This window comes from Bactrocera dorsalis, chromosome 4, assembly GCF_023373825.1.
Source record: "Bactrocera dorsalis isolate Fly_Bdor chromosome 4, ASM2337382v1, whole genome shotgun sequence".
Taxonomy (NCBI): domain Eukaryota; kingdom Metazoa; phylum Arthropoda; class Insecta; order Diptera; family Tephritidae; genus Bactrocera; species Bactrocera dorsalis.
In genome coordinates, this window is record NC_064306.1 from 74734890 (window position 1) to 74755765 (window position 20876).

Sequence of the window (20876 nt, forward strand, 5' to 3'; positions counted from 1 at the left end):
AAATATTGGCTGTTATATTCAGCATAAAGTCACCTTGAAGTTAAATATTTATATTAAGTATCTGGGGGCTCAGGGAAGTATTTGCTCAATTCGACCAATTTTTGACATGCGGACAAACCATTGCCACAGGAGGAATTCCCTGAAGTTCAATTATATGTATATCTCATACAAGAACCGATATTTTCGGTCAAAAGTCAACTATGGAGACTGGGGTCTACATATTCGGCACCTAGAGTCTTAAACAGTTTTGGTTAGATTTGGACAATTTTTGGTCAAAAGGACCACACTTTAAGAGAATTATTGCAGCAAAATTTTATTCCTTTATATTAATTACTTCGTGATCTGTGTACTGGAAAGTGAAAGAATCAAATGGAATTTTAAATTGTGTTATATGAGAAGTAAACGTGATTGTTGTCCGATTTTAAATATTTTAGAGGGCGTGACCATGCTCACTTTTCCAAAATTGCAAAATTAGTGCTTAGTTATGGCAATTTATAAGCTCGCGGTTAATAGCGATTAGTGGGAGCGGCAGTGGTCCTATTACGCCCATCTACGAACTCGCATTGTTTTTTGTACTAAGAAACCTACATACATACCAAGTTTCACTGAGATATCTCTATTTTTACTCAAGTTACAGCTTGCACGGACGGACAGACGGACAGACAGACAGTCAACTGGATTTCAACTTTTCTCGTCATCCTGATTCTTTATACACCCAACTCTTTTTTTACACGGATTTGAAGTTACACGGTTACCGTTTCAAAATCATTGTCTTGTAATTATATTTGTTTTTACCACACTTATTCCATAACTCTTTCCTACGACGAATAATTATGTAGCAATGTAAATATTTTTTTCTTATTTATATTCTAACTTTTCAGTTCTTAGTACTGGATTGGAATGGAACAGATTTCTTTTGTTTTTTGCTTAATCTACCAATTTTTCACCTGTATGAATTGTGTATTTTAAGTTTTAATGTTCACTAAAATGCCTTATGAACATACAATTTGTATGCATATCTGGAATTTTATAGTTTTCAATTTTTTTTACACGGTTTTTCGAAGTAAATTTAGTTCTTTATTTAATCTTACACGGTTTTCAGATTACATGGAACGTATCCCCCCTTTTTCTATAGGAAACGCCTCTTTTTTTACACGGTTTGTTTTTTACACGGATTTCTGAGGAACATACATATCTACCGTGTAAAAAGAGAGTTGGGTGTATATACATATGTATATAAATCTATATCAATCGTTTAGATGATACGTACAATCGTTAGGTATACAAAACTTTAATACTCTGTAGCAACTTGTTGCAAGAGTATAAAAAAACATTCATCCATAGTATTATAAAAACAGAGAAAATTAAATTTGTTTTTGTCACTAAAAATTAAGTGTTGATCATGTTGTTTTTCGTTTTGCAAAGAATTAGCAAACAAGATCGCCAATTTATATTTTTACCATTTTCCTCTCTTTGGCCACTATTCTCTTGAGACTAAACATTTCATCAGACAGACAGTCAACCGGATTTCAACATTTCTCGTCATCCTGATCAACTATATAGTATTGTATATAGCTGTATAACTATCTCGTTTAGCTTTATATGATACACACAACCCTTATGTGAACAAAACTATAATAGTCTGTAGCAACTGGTTGCAAGAGTATAAAAACTTCGCTAATACGGAAGTTAAGATACCCTTCAGAAATAAGTAAAATTCCATAACTTGACTTTGATCGTTCAGTTTGTATGAAACCTATAACATAAAGTGATCTGATTTGGAATTTCTTCAGATATTGTATCATTGTCTTGGATAATATTCTCTGTAAAATTACGTGAAGACATCTTGTCTAATAAAAACGTACTGAATTAGATTGTTCCCTTTTTATGGTAGCTCTATAGCACATAGCCGCATTGCTCCGATTTGGAAAATTTCCTAAGATATATTACCTTGGGTAATAAGTACTTACTAAATTAAGTGAAGATATCTGGTCGTGGTAAACTTAATATACCCTGTTCACGGTATACAAATTGGTTGGTAGAATTTTAAACTTGATCACATATGTTTCTGTTTATTACGTTATTGCTTAAGCTAAATAAGATTTAAAAATGCATATACCTTTGTTCTTCCTTGCAGGTTATCAACATCACCACAAATTTCCATAAATCGTAATTGGAACGATCATGCAAGATCAATGGCTTCTGTATTTGCGCGTTCCTCTTACGTGGAATGTTAAAAAGGTAAGTTGGTTTTGCAAAATTTACGTGCTATACATAATACACAGTATATTATCTTTTTTGTTCCACAAATGTATGGCCATATTTTCAATTACAGGTACATTATTCGTTTAGTTTTGGCAGCGAAAAATTATAACTAAAACTGAAGGGATCTATGAAAGGCTAATAATTTGCAAATTTTGAAGAGATTAAAATGGTTTGAAAGTATTTAGAAGAATCATTGAAATTTATGTATAATTGTATGTATGTACATCAGAAGAAGGCTCGACAGTGACTTTAATGAATTAATATATCAAGATATGTGTTAGAAGGGAAAATCGCTCAACTTTTTGAACTGCCCTAACATAAATATATCAATTTTGAATGAAATCAATATATCTATAATCGGAAGCTTTAATGTTCGTACTCACTTTTTGAATTCATATCACGTGCATTTTATGATAACTTGCGGTCAAGCAACCGTAAATTACTTTTGAGTAACGTAATTTGGTAAAGAAAGACAATGTTTGGAAGTTGCAGCAAATTAAATCTCGCAATTTGAAAGACTTATGACTGTAAGTTAGATATTTGCAAAATTTCATTATAAACATGTAAGGAAGAGCAAAGTTCGGGTGCGATAGAACGCCTTGCAACTTGCAGGAATCAAAGCCAGGGGAATACCTTAAAGTACAAACCGTCAACCAAGAAATCACAATCCAAGCTATTATATATATACTAGAGGACCCGTCCACGCTTTGCTGTGGGTGACACATAGATAATATGTACTACTACTACCATCTATATGATTTCTATTAATTTGATTATAACATTAGTTAATGAGACATAGCATTTTTGTGAAGCAACTTGTGTTAATTTACAAAAAATGGATCATAAAAGCATTTCGTGTGTTAATAAAGCATTGCTTTTTGGGGGAAAATACCGGTGAATTTGCGCTCTGCACCAAGGAGATGAACCGTTGAAAATAGGCGAAATGAGCATGTATGGAAATTTCATAGATTTTTTTATTAAATATCATACTATGAAAATTCTATAAAGCCTTACTTAAAAAGCCGAATATCACGAGAAGTATTAATGATAGCGATTTTGACCTCGGACCTGCAAATAAAATTTCCTACAAGTTTGTCAATGTACATTTTTTTTTAGCTTTAGGCATTTACGAGATATATACAAAAAATTAAGAGCCCCGTTCGACCTCACTGGTGTGAGTTTCGCCTTTGTCGCAATGGATACTTTTGTAGAGTGTTCAATTCTGAGGAATATGTGTCTAAAGTCAAAGCCGTGCCATAAAATGCCTCTGAGCTATAGAAATTAAAAGATAAAAAATTACGATTGTCGTGTATTTTTAAAGGAAAATTTTTACATGCCTTGGTCCAGTCCTTATTGTTTAGATTAAGGGCTAAAATTTTCATGGATTCTTTTTAGAGTATTTCCAAGGAAATTTCATGACGGGGTTGAAAAAAATTGAGATAGCGTATTTTCTTATATTGGTCAGGTGAGTCTCGAGATATGTATTTTCACCTAAAAGAGAACGGTTCATCGTCCATCGCGATCTCTTGTGCCAAATTAGAGTTTTATATCTTTATATTTTCAGGGATTGCATAACCCTATATCTATCCACATTATTGCTATATGTTATTTTATCCGACTTTTGTCACTTACTTTATTTCACTATTTGAAACATGGAGGCTAGAGTTACACTTTGCTTGTGCTAGATTTTATTCTCAAATCTTTCCTGATGCTTAATTTGTTTATTGTAATTTAAACGAAATAATATTTTCTCATTTAAAATGGTGCAGTCCGATTTAGTCTAGACTAATTGGCACAGGTTATTCTGGTCTTAAAACATAAGGTAAATAATTAAAACCAATAACGAAATGGGCTCTTGAAACGTATGATATTGAATGAAATTTCAATGCGCTGTTGAATCTTTATTTGAATAAAGTTACATTTCAACGAATCAAGAATATTTTGTATTCAACCAATTGCTTTTTACATATTCTGTCAAGCATACGCTTAGTACATATACATATATTTCCTATATTACGCAAATATATGCATAATGTATCCCAACATTCAGTAATATGGTAATTTCAAATAACGAAGTATGGAATCCACAAGGATTCACTTTGAAATGTCAGAAAAACGCATAATAAATATTTTGTAAATCAACTGCACACACAGCTCAATAAATTAGCAATATCCTGAAAGTCTTCAAATGCGACACATCCATGTTTGTACATAAATAAACTTGCTGTGCATGTAGGTGTAAAATATCCTGTCACTATCGGAATAAATTATGACAGGCGTGAATCATGGGTGTTACGGTTGTCAAAAAGGCGTTGATGGAAAACAAGAAATCACATTAATATTTTGGTTCATAATTTGTTGGCAGAATCTACAAATATACATACATATGTACATAATAAATATATGGGATTTAAGATAAGGAATTCTAATGAAATTCAACGGCATTCAAAATATTAAACTAATACATTACCGTACAAAACTGCCTTATCCAATTAATGTTTGGTCGTTTGCATTAAGGATACTAGTTTCCTGTTTGACCTAAACCACAATCTATCAAATATATGTAAATTTAAAACAAAATGTGGGTTAAGTATTAGATGCTGGAAACTGCATATTTTCTAATAAAGTAAATCTAAATCTATCGATATACATAAAAATTTTCTCCGAGGTAAACTCCTAAACTACTGAACTGATAATTTAGCACCATGAGCCCAGTTTCTTCCAACTTAGGAGATTTCTTTATATCTCAATTATGTTAATGGTAAAACAATTCATAAGTAAAAAAAGAAAAAAAACGTTAATTTTGTCAGCACCAAAGCTAGGATATTATGCCAGGTGGATTTTTAGAGAATAAAGGGGGAATAAAAAAGGAGATATCCCATGGGTGTCAACCGGAACTTTGGAAATCCTTCTGTTAAGAATATGAGAACTATGGGAACCAATAACCCGATTTTACCCATTAGTAACACCAGCACACATTATCACCATTTCATTGTTTATCTTAGGGATTGATCACTGTTTTCGGTAAAAAGTCTGTCGGTCCATATATTTCATATTTGGGGACTTGATAAATTGGCAAGATAACTCCTTATAGGATCATCTTAAGTGAAAAAGAACATTAACTTAGAACTTCGACGAAGGAAATAAAAAACTGAAAATTGACAGACATTTTTACAAAAAAATTAATATTTCGCGATATTTTTTTCAAATAGTTGTAATCGAAAAAAAAGTTCTTCGCCCCATTCTTTAAGAATTGTATCTCAAAGATCTGTGTAAAATTTCAGGAAGATCGGTTAAATAATCCTTGATATACATATATTGCCAACCGACTTCAAAAACACAGTATCTCAGAAACTATTACGCAGACCAAAATGAAAATTAGGACAATTGAAACCCGTAAGCCCATGTAACCCCTTAATGCCGTGTGTATGTGGTGTAAGCGTGAATCGTATTCTGCCTAAGATTAAGTGGCACAAATCCAACGAGTTTTTCCCAAGTGTCACTGGCTGATGTAGTTTTTTTATCTTAAATCTAAAAAGGCATTTTATTGCAAACTTTGTGCTGTAATTCGGAGAAATTCAATACGTTCGCTGCCGGTGTCGCCAATCAACTGCTGACTAGTTGATGCGCATGTTAATCAAAATTTTACTCTCCCATTTTCTGCAGCTCCTTCTAATTGCTCTTGCCTTAAGATCTGCTATCATAATTTAATTGATATTAGCTCTAAACGCGACTTAATTCTAATGACTATGATAATTATGCCCTTCTCTAGCGTGCTGTTTGTGAGTTTACTTCGATTTCTGAAAAAGATCTATTTGATTTTGCTCTTTCCAGAGGTTCCTTCATTAACAACCTTAATTCTATTTCTTAGCCGTCGCCCCGGGCGCAACGTCTTGGGGGCGGCAAAACGTTTGTCTTATATCTTTTGGCTTATAAGTATCTTTCTTAAAAATTGTGATAGAACTTAAAGATGCACTTTTCTAGCTTTGATCGCTGCAAAATCACATATCATATCAATGTAATTTAAAGTTGAAAAAGTTTCACAATCTAATGAGAGAAATGCAAGATTGTACAATCCACTCTGACTCATGGTCGATCTCAAGTAAGATTTGATCAATTTAAGTTTGCTAAAAGATCTTTCACAAGATGCAACTGATACAGGTATAGTGAGTATTTGCGTGGCTTCTAGTTCCTAAATTTTATATATGTACTTAATATGGAAGATATTTTGTAAAAATTCACTTTTGTTATAACCACCACATGAAACTTGTAGGTATGTAGGTAGATAAAGGGAGGCGGCAGAACATCCTTGTATTAAGATATAATTTTCAAAAGTAAATAAATAAATAATGATGATGTTTGTACAAATCATCAAAATGATCAGAATGACCGGAGGAGTTAGAAACTAGACAACTGCCTTTCCGTCCATCCGCTAGGGCAAGGTGTAACTTGATTAAAATTCAGATATATAAAATTTGTACACATATTCCTTTGCACCATTGCAAATGGGTGGAATCACATTTCAATGCCCACAAAATATCAATAAATGAAAATCTATTAAGTGACATAATTAAATAAATTCTAATTCTTAAAAACTATTTAGTAAGAATTGTCAAAGTCATTACCACTGTTTAAGCCACCAGATACCGAAGGCACCATTGCCTATGGCTGTCTTTTGCCAAAAATATCAGTCAATGTGTGTGAGATAGAGTTCTAAAAGTGTGAAAGCATATTTTTCTGCTAATATCCTAGTGTCGAAAATGATTGAAATTACGTTAATACTTCCTCTATCCTCGTATATATTTAATAGACTTTCAAATTTACTTTGTTTTGTATACGGCCAATATGTATGAGGAATATCTTGAGCAAATAAGGAATAGCCAAGTTCGAGTGCAAACGAATAATTTATACTCTTGCAAATTGAATGAATCAAAGCCAGGAAAATACCTTAAGGTGTAAAATATGGAATAAAGCTAGCCGGATGTTCGAAAATTACGATCTTAGTTATATGGGGCTTAAGTCAAGCTTTCGCCCCATTTTATTTACATATTTTAGGCACAAACACACACTATGTTATGAGTAAAACAGTATTTTCCCCAAAAAGCAATGCTTTATTAAAAGACGAAATGCTTTCTGAATAATTTTTTTGTAAACTAATTATATATATACTTAAACTTGAGTTGTTTACACAAATAGATGATCTAGTTTACTCTGACGTGAGAATGCACTTTATCACCAGGAAAAAAACATATTTAGTTTCTTTAAACTTTCACCGCGAAGTTGTCTATCGCAAATGGATGTATCAAATTTTTTTTGCGTAAAACTATTTTTTCCGTTGGCGGCTTCGGCCGCGCTTCAAAAAAATAACCCTGGCCGGTCCAACACCGGGGTTTGTCAAATTTTTTCTGCGTTAAATTTCTTTTTGTTAATATTTCTTTCTATTGTATTTCTGTTAGTTTGTTCAAATATATTAGTACGTTAACACTGATTATTTGACAGTTTGTAGCTCTTTCGTTATTGTTAAGTAAATAAATTTTAACAATAAGTTAAATATTGAATTAAAACTATTATTGCACTATATAATCTAAAATAAATGTGTACAAACAAATTAGTGAAGTGCTAGTGGATATAAAAATGCAAAATATAAGTGTAATATTAATTTTAAATCGAAAAAATAGGTTATTTAAATAGTGGTAATTTTCAACTTTAAACGCAAATATCTCGAAAACTATAAGTTTTTTGCAGCTCTTCTTGATCCTGAGAACCGCCTCTATCCGACCATACCAATTTTATTTCCGAAATCCTGGGACGGTATTTCTAAAGTCGTAATATCTGACGTAATAATTGAAATACATGTCAACAGAACCGTTTCTTCTTTAAACTTTCCAGTTAAATTGTTAATTTTGGTGGTTGTCATAAAAAATATGGAATGAAATCATTAGATTTTGATATGTAACTGTAAGTTTTTTTAAATTAAGTATATTGTTACAAACAAACTTGTAACTAAAATTTTTTGTTCATGCTTAAATGATAATTATTAAATTTAAAGCGGCGATAACCAACGTTTTTATTAATTTTATTAATAGTTACTCAAAATAACCTCGGTCTTTCAAAAATACCGTAAGCCGTTTTGCACCTGGAAAGTAATTATTTTTCATGAAATTTATTATTTATTTATCTTTAGTAACTATACTTTATTAAATTCAATACGCCGGCATAAGCAATTTCCCAAAATTTTATACCAATTTGTATTCGGAGGAGCTTGATGTTAATACACTAATATGCATATAGTAGGTATGTATATCTAGATAGTCAGATGTATGTGCACATATTTTCGCAGAGTACGAGGCCCTCTAAAAACTACGAGTCCGGGATGAATTGTCCTTGACCTTTCCACCACTCGTTCACTGAACATAATTGTCTTATTTTACTTACTCAACTTCTTGTTTAGTTGATTTTTTTTTTGCTCCTTTATGTAAAAAAATTTTAAGACGTTCTAAATATTTAATACCCTTTACATTCATTTAAAATTGAGAGCGTCTAAAATAACTTGTGTAATGTTAGTAAAAGACTGGAATTAGCTAATAAAATGCATGAATAAAAATTTGAACTGAGGTATAATATTATGAAAGTACTCCCGACTAAACCTTTTTTAAACGCGATAACATCCGATCACGTGTTGCAACATTCATGTGACAAATTGCACACTTATCAAATATTTGTTTAATTTGTTTTGAGTAGACAAAATCATGACAAAATTTACGGTGAACATTTGAACCACAAGTTAACATACAACAAAGAAAAAATAAATCCATTGTTAATCGATACCAAGCACGTGCCATCTGACGATGCAACGGCACCATTCTCTTTAACTGTTGAAAGAAGGATGTATACATTTACACAACTTATTCAACTAATTCACCCTCTTTCCACTACATTATTCATCGCCTCACTTCATTTAGTTACTTTAAGTAAATTTTTGAAACTGAGTACATACGTATCTAGTCTGCGGAAACTGAATTTATAAAGTTTAAAAAAGTCACGGTATAGTTAGATGTTACAATTATTTAAAAAAATGCGTATTGTAAATACTCTTGTGGGTATCCATGTTTGTATGTCTGATGAGAGTATACAGAGATATTCACTGACAAATTTAACCGCCAGCTTTTTAGTAAGTTTTCCCAACGGACGTCCGCCATAAGAGTAGAGGAAAATGAATCTTTTATGAATCTTTTACGAACGTTTTACAGTTTTTTTACGTATATAGAATTCCTCCGGTTTATATAAAAAAAAATTAGCCGTTAGCGTGAAAGGCAATTTTCCAACATATTTTTTCGATTAATCGCTTGAATTCATCGTAAAAGTAGCCAATGGAATAAAATGCCATGCTTTGAAGTTGCAAAGTTGAATATCAATTCGAACACACAAACATTACATATGTACTATATGTATATATGTATACATAAGTTAGCAAGCTTCAAAGTCATAACGTTAAAGGTTTTGTTTTTATACTCTTGCAATCAGTTGCTACAGAGTATTATAGTTGTGTTCACCTAACGGTTGTACATATCACCTAAACCTAATTGAGATAGATATAGAGTTATATATGTACATATAAACATAAATGATCAGGATGACGAGAAAAGTTGAAATCCGGTTGCCTGTCTATCTGTCCGCCCGTCCGTGCGAACAAGCTATAACTTGAGCATATCTCTTAAACCAGTTAAGCTACAAAAACTAAATTTGCTGAGAACAAATCTTATAAGAACGTTTACCGACAGTGTGATGGATGAAATCGAATATATCCCCCCTCTCTCCCCATATAACGGTACTGCTAAAAGCTACTACAAGCGATAAAAAAGCAAAAACTAAATACGCCAGAAACATTAAATTTTACCACGGAGATGGTATGAGAGAACTTTATGGGAGCCGGTGTGAAAATTGAACGATGGGAGAGGCACCGCCCACTTTTTGGTGAAATGACGTATCTTTGGACCTGGCCAACGGATTTCGACAAAATTCAATACGTGGCATTGCTTTCATATTCTTATGTCACGTTGTGAAAATGGACGAAATCGGACACCAACCATGGCTACTTCCACTTCGCCAAACCACCGTATACGCCAGATTTAACTCCGTGTAACTTCTATTCAGCAAACTCAAACGACCGCTCCGGGAAAACCGTTTTGAGTCAATTGAAGACATTAAACGTGAATCGCTACGCGCATTGAAGGCTACTCTGGAAACTGACTTTAACAACCGAGGATTGGAAAAACCTTGGCGAAAGTGTATTATGGCCAAGGAGGAGTAGTTTGAGGGAGACGACATGGAGCTTGAAGAATAAGAGTTTTAATATTATAAACAGAGTCTTACTATTTTTTGCCCACTTGTACTCGAAATGTTTACTTTGTTAAAATAACTTCTTTTTGAAGCGCAAAATCCTGTATGTTGGCAACTTGCTGCCTTGCACCCGTTCCTTGATTATCATGCTGTTCTCAAGGTTTCTAACAAAAAATATGCAATGGCTATAAGATATGCTACACCAAATCCCATGATAATTTTCATGCAATGAAGCGTAGCAAAATAATTTCAATCATGTGCTAGCTGTGAAATTACATGTAAATAAAAATTTAGACCGCTTTCGTAAACACAATATGCAAAGTATACATGTCGTAAATGACATTGCATTAATTTGGGCAAAGTATAAAATTCATAAATGTATTACTATCAGGATATCAAATAAAATGCAATTTACGGATTGTGAACAAATTTATTTTGACAGGTATGATTGTTTGTGAAATTAAATTAAAAATTTGGGAATTGATAATAGCATTTTGGCAGATAATTAGTAATATTAATAATATTGCCATTGTTTAAAACACCCACATCATCGAACTAAACTTTTGCAGAACAAATTTTATACATAATTGTAATTTTTGTATGTATGTATATATATCATTTTGAGAATAATGTCTTGATGCAGAGGCAAATGCAATACAAGTATGTATAATCAAAATTTGTTGATAAATTTCATTAGAAAACTTTTTTAACTAAACTAAACTGCAAAATTTAACTATTGCATATTTCTCAGTAATTACATATGTACATACCATGTTTAGCAGTATAATAAAAACTTTGTGTTTGAGTAAGAAAATGTGCTTTTGCTATTTCCTTGGAAACCCATAGAAAAGGCATGACCAATTACAATTTACAATCAAAGAAAAGTGACTGAGTATTTGTTCAAAACAAGGTTGGTTTATGTGTTTTAATGAGTCGCTGCTAATTATAATTATATTATTTCATTTCATTTTTGAAATCGTAAAATGAAATAAGTTTCAAACGGTGAATGGTAATATAGGAGATTAATTATATTTGCAGATAATTTATTTTATTTTCATATTTGTAATTTTTTTTTCTTGCACCGTTATTAGGAAAACACGCTCCCTCAATTTTATTAAAATATCTCACACATTTATTGATATACATATGCGGTATGAAGTCAACTGAAAATTCGAAATTCTTTCTATTAGATATATGGCGGTAAAGAAATTATTAATCTGATTCAAATCATTTTTGACTAGCATACGTACTTGTATTAAGAAAGTATTTCCTCCGAAAACCTAAAACATAACAACCACGGAAGGTATAGGTAATAAGAGTGTTGGCTATCATCAAATTCAGAAACGTTTGGCCAAAATGAATGGCACTCAATGTGGATGTTGTTCGCCTGGATTCGTAATGAGTACGTACGGTTTACTGAAATCTAAAGCTGGCAATGTTACTATTGAAGAGGTGGAGAATTCTTTCGGGAACAACATTTGTCGCTGTACTGGTTACCGACCTATTTTAGACACCATGGAGTCTTTTGCTGTCGATAGTACAATCGAAGTTTCTGAAGAGTTTCAGGATATTGAAGATATCAATAATATAATATGTACTAAAACTTCAAATTTGTGCAAAAGTTCTTGTACTATCCTCTCAAAACGACCGCCTATAAATTATAAGGACGGTAGTGATTGGTCTTGGCCCAAGTCAATTGGTGAATTATTCTCAACTATCGAAAAATTAAAAATTAATAAATATTTTTTGGTTTCTGGTAACACTGCTACTGGTATTTATTAAAACGTTTATATGTACAGTCAGAGAAGTGAGAGAGCATTTGCTAAACGTCAAAACCTACTCAATTTTGACAGCTAATCGAGTTCAGTATATTTTAACGTTTATCAATTGGAAACGAGCGATGACCAGATTGAAATCTTACCAAAAAAATATGTAAACGGAGGGATTTGTTGCATCGTTCAAGACCACTTATAAAAAATGTAAAACAACGAAAATTAAATAAATTTGTGAAAATTAAAAGTGTTTGATGAAACGTTTTGTAATTTGAAGTAATCGAAAATGATTAAGAACATTTAATGATTGAGAGCTGACAAGCTTAAATTCTTTTATTGGGTATTGAAAGGTCAAAAGTCTGTTGTTCTAATATACTTTAAAAGGATTTAAATAGTTTCTCCATATAATAAATAACCACTATATAGTAATTTTTATTCATACCAAATATTGGGTATTGGGTTGATAAATGGCCAAAAATTATTATTTTGTTGAATCTGGCCATAATGAAAAATGTTATAAAAAACGCAAATTTTAAAGCGCTCTCACACTGGAATAAGTTGAACATCCCTTTATTCCTGCCCTAACTTTAGGCGTTAACAGATACAATGGCAATATTTGAAGAGGCAGCTACTTTGGAATCATTTCGATTTGATTGCAAATCTACAGGTCCGAAATGTAAGTACATAATTTTAACAATAAATCTATTTAGGATTCTAATTATATCGTGAATATGACAGATTAAGTTTGCACGAAGTGCCACTATAAAGTATGAATATAAATGACCAGCCTCACGGGCTTTGTCGATTTAGTTACGTCCATCTGACTGTTCGTCCGTCAGTATATAAGCGAACTATTTGCTCAGTTTTTGAGATATTGATCTGAAATTTTGCATACGCCCCTTTTATCCTCAAAAAGCTACGCATTTGTCGGAACCGACGATATCTGATCACTATAAGATATAGCCGTCACACAAACTGTTCGATGAAAATCAAATTCTTGTATGAGAACTTTGATAAATTATCTTATCGAAATCCGACATAGATTATTGTCTTAAGTAATCTCTCAATTGTTCAGATCGAACCTCTAAAGATGAAGCTGCTATTCAAACTTCTTTTTTGCTTTAATATTCAATTATAGCTATATAACTTATTTTTCAGATGGGTACTTTGGCAAGTAATCATATCATGAAGCACAATCTTCCGATGTGTACATCGTTTTTCAATCACTAAACGCTCAAGTGGTACTTCAAGAAAGTCCCGTAAAAGAAAAATCAGTAACAATGACAGAGCGTCTGAAAATTGAGATGAGCAGTAAAATTATTAGAGAAATTGTTCTCCGACCTTACATACGTGAGCAATATATTTTTGATTCTTGCAATGTAAATATTTCCCATTACACTATAATATTATATTTTTTATAATCTGCTATGTGATAGATTATAAGAGCACAAAATGCACATGCACGTTAACGCTGCATTTCTAACAAATGTTGAAAGACCAAGCCTTAAAATACAAAATGCTCGTATTTGTTTCGGAGGTATAAGTCCTGCGACGGAAATCGAAGAATTTATAAAAGGAAAGCAGCTATACGATTCACAAGTTATAGCAAAGGTTTTCTCAATAGTCAGTAGTTCGCCTAAATATAGACAGAAACTTGTCTGTGGTCTTCTTTATAAAACCATATTGAAAAATATTCCAGAAAGCTTAATTTCACAGAGATTATAAAGCGGTACAGAAATCCTCAAGCGTCCACTATCCTCAGGCAAACAAGTGTATGAGAGTATACCAGAAGATTTTCTTGTGCACCAACCCATTGAAAAATACGAAGGTTTAAAGCAAACAGCAGGGGAAGCAACTTATGCAAATGACATTCCCGTAGCAGTAAACCAACTGTGGGCTGCTTTTGTTACTGCTAAACTTGTGGAGGCTACAGTAGCAAGTATTGACACTTCTGCCGCATTTAAAATACCAGGTGTCGTTGCATTCTTAACATCCAAAGATATCCCAGGAAAAAATACAATTTGCGGCGATGAACCCATGTTTTTCTTGGAAAACGAAGAACTATTTGTTAGCGGTGCAATTAAATTTTACATTCAGCCTATCGGGGTAATAGTAGCGGAGTCAAATGCTACTGCTAATATGGCTGCCGAATTAGTAAAGATCACTTGTGACGGCGAAGGAAGTGAAGTTTTTCCTACTTTACATGATGTTCTCAAGAGCAGCCGCTCAGATAGAATCAATCATACGGTTAAGTCACTCATAGAAAATATAAATATTGAAGATAATTATGATGTATGTGCTTTAGGAAAATTGGATTTGGGTCTGCAATATCATTTTTTCTTAGAACCGCATACCGCTGCAGTTATACCATTCGAAGGTGGATTGGCGGTAGTTGCTTTGCTTAGTGAGTTTTATGAAGACGCAGGATACCAATCCAATGAATCACCGATGGGTCATACTGTTTTAGTAAATTGCTATTAATTTACTGACAATTACAAATTGAATGGCTTATATGGTTTTAACCGATTCACCCAGTAACACACCGTGCCGAGGGCTTCGAACATATTTCAGTTGAAACAGGACTAAACCCAATCGACGTACGAAAAGCCAACTTAATTCCAGGTCATAAAATGGAACAAATGTTGGTATACTTTATACAATCGACTGATTACAACATGCGAAAGCAGAAAGTTAAAACTTTTAATGAGAATAATCGCTGACGAAAGAAAGGTCTAGGGATCGCCATCATGGAGTACCATATTGGATATTTTGGACAATTTCCCGCCATCTTGGCTATTTATCATCGTGATGGCATACCAGTGGATATGATTCGATTCAAAGGGAGTAATACTGTTAATGGTGCTTATAGTATGGTGACTGGAGAATCCATTGGCAGCGAAACACTCTGCTACGTATATATTTTCCGATTATTGCATATTTCTTTCATTAAATTTATATATATTTTAGGCGGTGCCTAAATGTTGTAATATAATTAACGAACATTTAAAAAATGTACGGCAATAACTTAAAAATCCTTCATGGTTAGAAATAATACAAATTGCTTACAATCAACACATTAGTTTAATTGTAAGCGAAGATTATAAGCCTAACGACATGGACTTGTATACTGTTTGTGCTTTAGCCCTTGTTGAAGTGGAAGTCTGCATACTTACCGGAAATTGTCATCTTTCTCGTGTGAATATCTTGGAAGATGCAGGTGAGAGTCTGAATCCAAATATAGATATTGGAAAAATTGAAGGAGCATTTATGATGGGTCTCGGCTATTGGACGTTTGGAGAAATAGTTGTCGATGAAAATACTGGGGAAATGAAGACGAACCGAACATGGAATTATAAACCACTAAAGACATACCGATAGATTTTCGCATTGAGATGTTAAGCGGCTGTCCAAATGTAGCTGGCTTTATGTGATCTAAAGGTATTATTTGTTAATTTGTACCTAATCATGTATGTTTTTTTTTTATAATATTTCTAATTTCAGCAACTGGCGAATCAGCAATTGGGAATAGCTGTAGGCTTTGCTTTGCAGGAAGCCTCACAGTCTTCAAGTTCTGATGCTGGTTTAGCGAAAAAGTGCGCCTACCACGCCGGAGCGAGTTTTGCACCGAGCATGCTGCATCTGAATTATACTTAATTGTACTAATTAAAATGTACTGAAATAATTAATTTAGAAACTTACTTAGAGAATTATAAAGCATACAAATATGTACATATATATGTACATTTATAATCTTCTTCTTATACATATGTACATGTATATAAAAATGAAATGCCTTTTTTGTATGTCCGCGCATTACGATAGAACCACAGCACGGAAAGACGTAAAAATTTGTATTCCTTTAGTCCTGGAGAGGGTCCTAACGGCAGAATGTTTTGCAAAATCATCCTCGATTTCGCAATTTATGTCTATATTTTTAACACAAGAATTCATAAATAAAAAAATTATATTTCAAAACATAAGCATGTGTTCAAAAGTATCAACCCAATTTTATTTCTTCATTCCACATATAAAAAATATGTTCCCTGGATTTCATTAAAGTACCGTACATAAGTACAATCACCAATCATATAGTGTTAAGTCAGCCGGATGATCGAAAATCTGTACAATAGTTATATGGGCTCTAGGTCAAGTTTTCGCCCAATTGTATCTATTTTAGGCACAAATGATATTTTCGCTGAAAAGTTAAATATGGATACTGGGGTCCACATATTCGGTACCTAGGGGTATAGGTTGGATTTGGTTTATTGGTCACAACGTGGCACATTTAAAAAAAATTATTAGTGCAAATCTCGTATATCCCGTTATATCAAGTTCTTCCTGATTTGTGCATTTGAAAGTGAAAGAATTAAATGGAATTTAAAACTACGTATCAGAGTAGGGCAATATTGTAAATTCATTAATAACAACAAGAAATAACTAATTTTAGTGCGATTAAACAGTGAAAATTTGTGTAAATACATAAGTGCTGTGAATGTATGGACAGCGGTCAATACTCAATGTGAATCAAATGTAGATTACAGCAGAGCAGATTGTAAACATGTGGAAAGCAGAATTTTTAAAATTTCGTATAAAATATAATAACAAGTACGTTCTTTTCGAATGTAACTTTATTAATTATGGAAATTTCCAATCCTTACAGCTAGGTAGTTAACATTTCATAATAGAAAAGCTTTAATAAGAGAAAAAGAGATATGAGAGGATAAGGAAGACAGGTAAAGAAATAATGAAGAGAGAAGTATACTATGTTGTTGGTAGTGGGAGTATTGGTATATGACTATATAAAATAAAATATATGAGGACAGGTGCATGACTCTCAGCGTCACCGTAGGCAATGCACTGAGTGGCGCGCCGTTACTTGTGTTATTCAGGCATCAACAAGTTTCATTAAGAAAGAAGTGCGTATCAGAGTTGGGCAAAATTGTAAATTCATTAATAATATAAAGAAATAACAAATTTCAAAGGCAATAAAATACATGAGTACAGGAGAATGACTCTCAGCGTCACCGTAGGTAATGCAGGCAAATGCACTGAGTTTGTGTTATGCAGGCATCAACAAGTTTCATCAAGAATTGCGTATCAGAGTTGGACAAAATTGTAATATAAAGAAATAACTAATTTTCGTGCGATTAAAAGTGAAAATTTGTGTAAATAAGTGATGTGAATGTATGGACAGAGTTCAATACTCAATATGAACCAAATTTAGATTGCAACGAAGGTTTGTAAATATGTGAAAAGCAGCATTCTTTAAACTATAAAATAGTGTGAAAATAAAGTGAAAAATGTGTAAAAGTAGTGGAAAAAGCATTAAATTACGAAACAATAAACGTTCAATGATCATTTTGTACAAGTGTGTGTTAAGAAAAGTGTTGTGATACAAAAATAAATATAGTGCGATGAATTCATGCCATAAAAGATTACCGGGAAATGCTGTTGACCATAAGAAACAACAATAGTATGGGTGAGTCTTTCACATATTAATCTAAACGTTCATAAACTGTCATTTCAACACGATCCCTTCTACAATAAACAGAGAACGTGAAATATAGAGAAGGTTCAACTACGGACAAGCGTGTGAACTGTCAAGAGCCATGAATTTTCTATTAGTGGATTTCACCACTTTTGGCTCGTCAGGAGAAATTTTAACAGAAATGAGTGAACAGAGCTGAGAATTCAATGAAAATTATGCTCAGAAATATACATTGCTTTTACAGACGCATGTTGGCCTTTTGGCTTATATTTTTATACGTTTACATGCTATCATATCAACTGATATGAATATAATTTTGCGAATTTTTGTAAATTCAAGCAAAATTGATAACATTTAATAATAACGTTATCAACGCTATGCTATTTTCAAGGTAATATTTATAGTTAATGTCCAAATAAAAGCTAATTTTTAAATATTTCTTATCTTTGATAATATCACATAATTTCGTATGCATGTATGTATGTATGTATGTATGCTATAAGTATATATGAAATATTATCGGAATATCCTAAAAACATAATATATTACAATAAAATTATATTTCATCACACATCTTATCATTTAAAACTTTCATACGCATCTATCCTGCAGATATATATGCAAGTACAAATCAATTTCAAATCAAGATATTATCATTTATCAGTAATATAAAAAGCGCGCGCTTCTCTATATTTACGTACACACATATGTTTTTATGTGCGTATGACATTCTCACACAAATAATATATGCGTACGCATGTAAATCAAAAAATACAAACATTCTTCTGGAAAAACAACAATAGTCTCAAAAATCATATATGTATGTACATACTTACAATATGAGTACACATGTAAATATGTTCGTATAACATTCCCACACAAACAATGCATACACAACATACATACTTACATGCGTTCACATGTGGATATGTCACCTACAAATATTGTTCTACAAAAACAACAATCGTTTGAAAAAGCATCAGAAACCAATATGGCAGCCAAATTGCCGACGTCAAAATTTATAGTAAATTACACAAAAACAAAATTTTCATTCATGAACGCAAACGTACTTTCAAAAAGAATATTCGATTCATTCATAAAAGCAGATGCCATTACATCTCCCCGAGCATGCCTTGCCTACAAGCGTCTTTTCGCGACGATTTCAAAAGCTAAAATTCATAAATTGAATATATTTCTGAAATTTTATGGAAAAAAGTGACAACCCCGCAAATATATATCTAGAATAAAATTGCCACCATAGTTTATTTGTCGATTTTCAAGTCAAGAAATACATATTTCAAAGAAAATATTCAATATTCCTCTGATTTATGTGTACAGTCAATCCCGGCTAAGTAGTACTCCGCTTAAATGAAAATCAAATCCCTCTCTCATCACTCTTAACAGCCTATATTATATTTTGCTACATCTCACGGGCTTTTTTTTTTTAATACATAAAAATTTTTGTTTTAAGTACCACTCGCTTAAGTATCCACACTCGCTTATGTGCCATATTATATTTTTATTTTTAACTAACTACAAATATCTGCATCTTTGATTGTGGCACATAAACGGGATTGACTGTATTTGTCAAGGAATGTAGAAAATATTTTGTAATTCTGAAATATTTTTATGCAGCTGCGTCGATATGTATAGAAGCTCACGCACAAACATACATATTTACGCTGGTTTGTAGGCGGAGCTGTACAGCGGCAAGGAAAGCGGTGACATTCGGCGGCCATTCGTTTATTTTTTTCGGCATAGCTTGGATTTTCTACCAACAATACAATGTTTGACTTTTTTACAAAACGTGAAGTTCGGCAATTTGTTGTCCGTGGCAACGGAGTTTTTGTATGAAACAATGGGTGTGTATATTTACACACAAATTCTTTCAAATTTTTTTACATGAACACAAAATTACATACATACATATGTGAATACGTGAACTTTATGCGTACGGTTTTTGAAATCTGTTTACATGTACACATACATAATTATATGCATATGACTTTTAAGATTTTATCAAAAAAAAATAATTATCATTACGGGTATGGTTTTTAAAAATCTGTTTATATGTATGTACACATAATTACATCCATATGCGAATATGTGCGTCGGCTTGGTCTTCAAAATGTTATCAAAACCTCTAATGCCCAATATATACTCGTACATATGAATGTATATTTGTTTAGGTAATAATGGAAATATGACTTTATTATAAATTCCAACAGATTTAATGGAATTTATCATTAAATAGGTCAAATTGCACATACATAAGTACATACATAGCTTTGTTATCAAATATATGGAGAATATCCATAAATTATATCCATAGCCGTTTGCGCATTGTAAATACGCGAATCTGTAAGCGTACATTTCTAAACATTAAAATTAGCATTATTTTTCTCATTTAACACTGAAAATGCTCAATTCTGCTATTTTCGACGCTCCTGTTAAATATTGGTGAAATCCACTAATAGAAAACTCAACCCCTCCTTTTGTGGTGAAATCCACTAATAGAAAACTCAACCCCTCCAAAATGAGGAACATTTTGACAATCGGCACACCCTGAACCTTCTCTATATTTCACGTTCTCTGCAATAAATTAATAATTCCCATTAATGTGCAGTTTTTACACGCTTTATCATAGAAAACAGTTGAGAAGTCCAGCCAGAGAACATAAAACCAGAGAACATAAAATAATATGATAAACGTTCTCTGATATTCTTTTACGTTCTCTGACAATAACAAGGTTGAACCAAAGAACGTAAAACGATTTACGTTCTCTGTGTATACTACACAAATGTCGCCAACTATAGTTGAAACTTTTATTTAAATTTTGCACATCTTTTTGGTGGGCTACTTCGCTCAAATATTCTAAATATCACTGGAAAATGTTACGAACATGCCCACAAAGCTAGTAATAAAAAATAAAAAAGCGTATTAAAAAGTGAAGTGAACACCAGTAATAAAATGAACGAAGTAGAAAGTTTCGTAACGCCCGGAACACGTAG

The 20876-nt window shown here is 32.5% G+C and overlaps 1 pseudogene; it reads left to right on the forward strand.

Moving 5' to 3' along the window:
- The first annotated feature begins 11892 nt into the window (after positions 1-11892).
- On the forward strand, positions 11893-16333 carry LOC105233379 (xanthine dehydrogenase/oxidase-like; annotated as a pseudogene).
- Positions 16334-20876: the final 4543 nt, after the last annotated feature.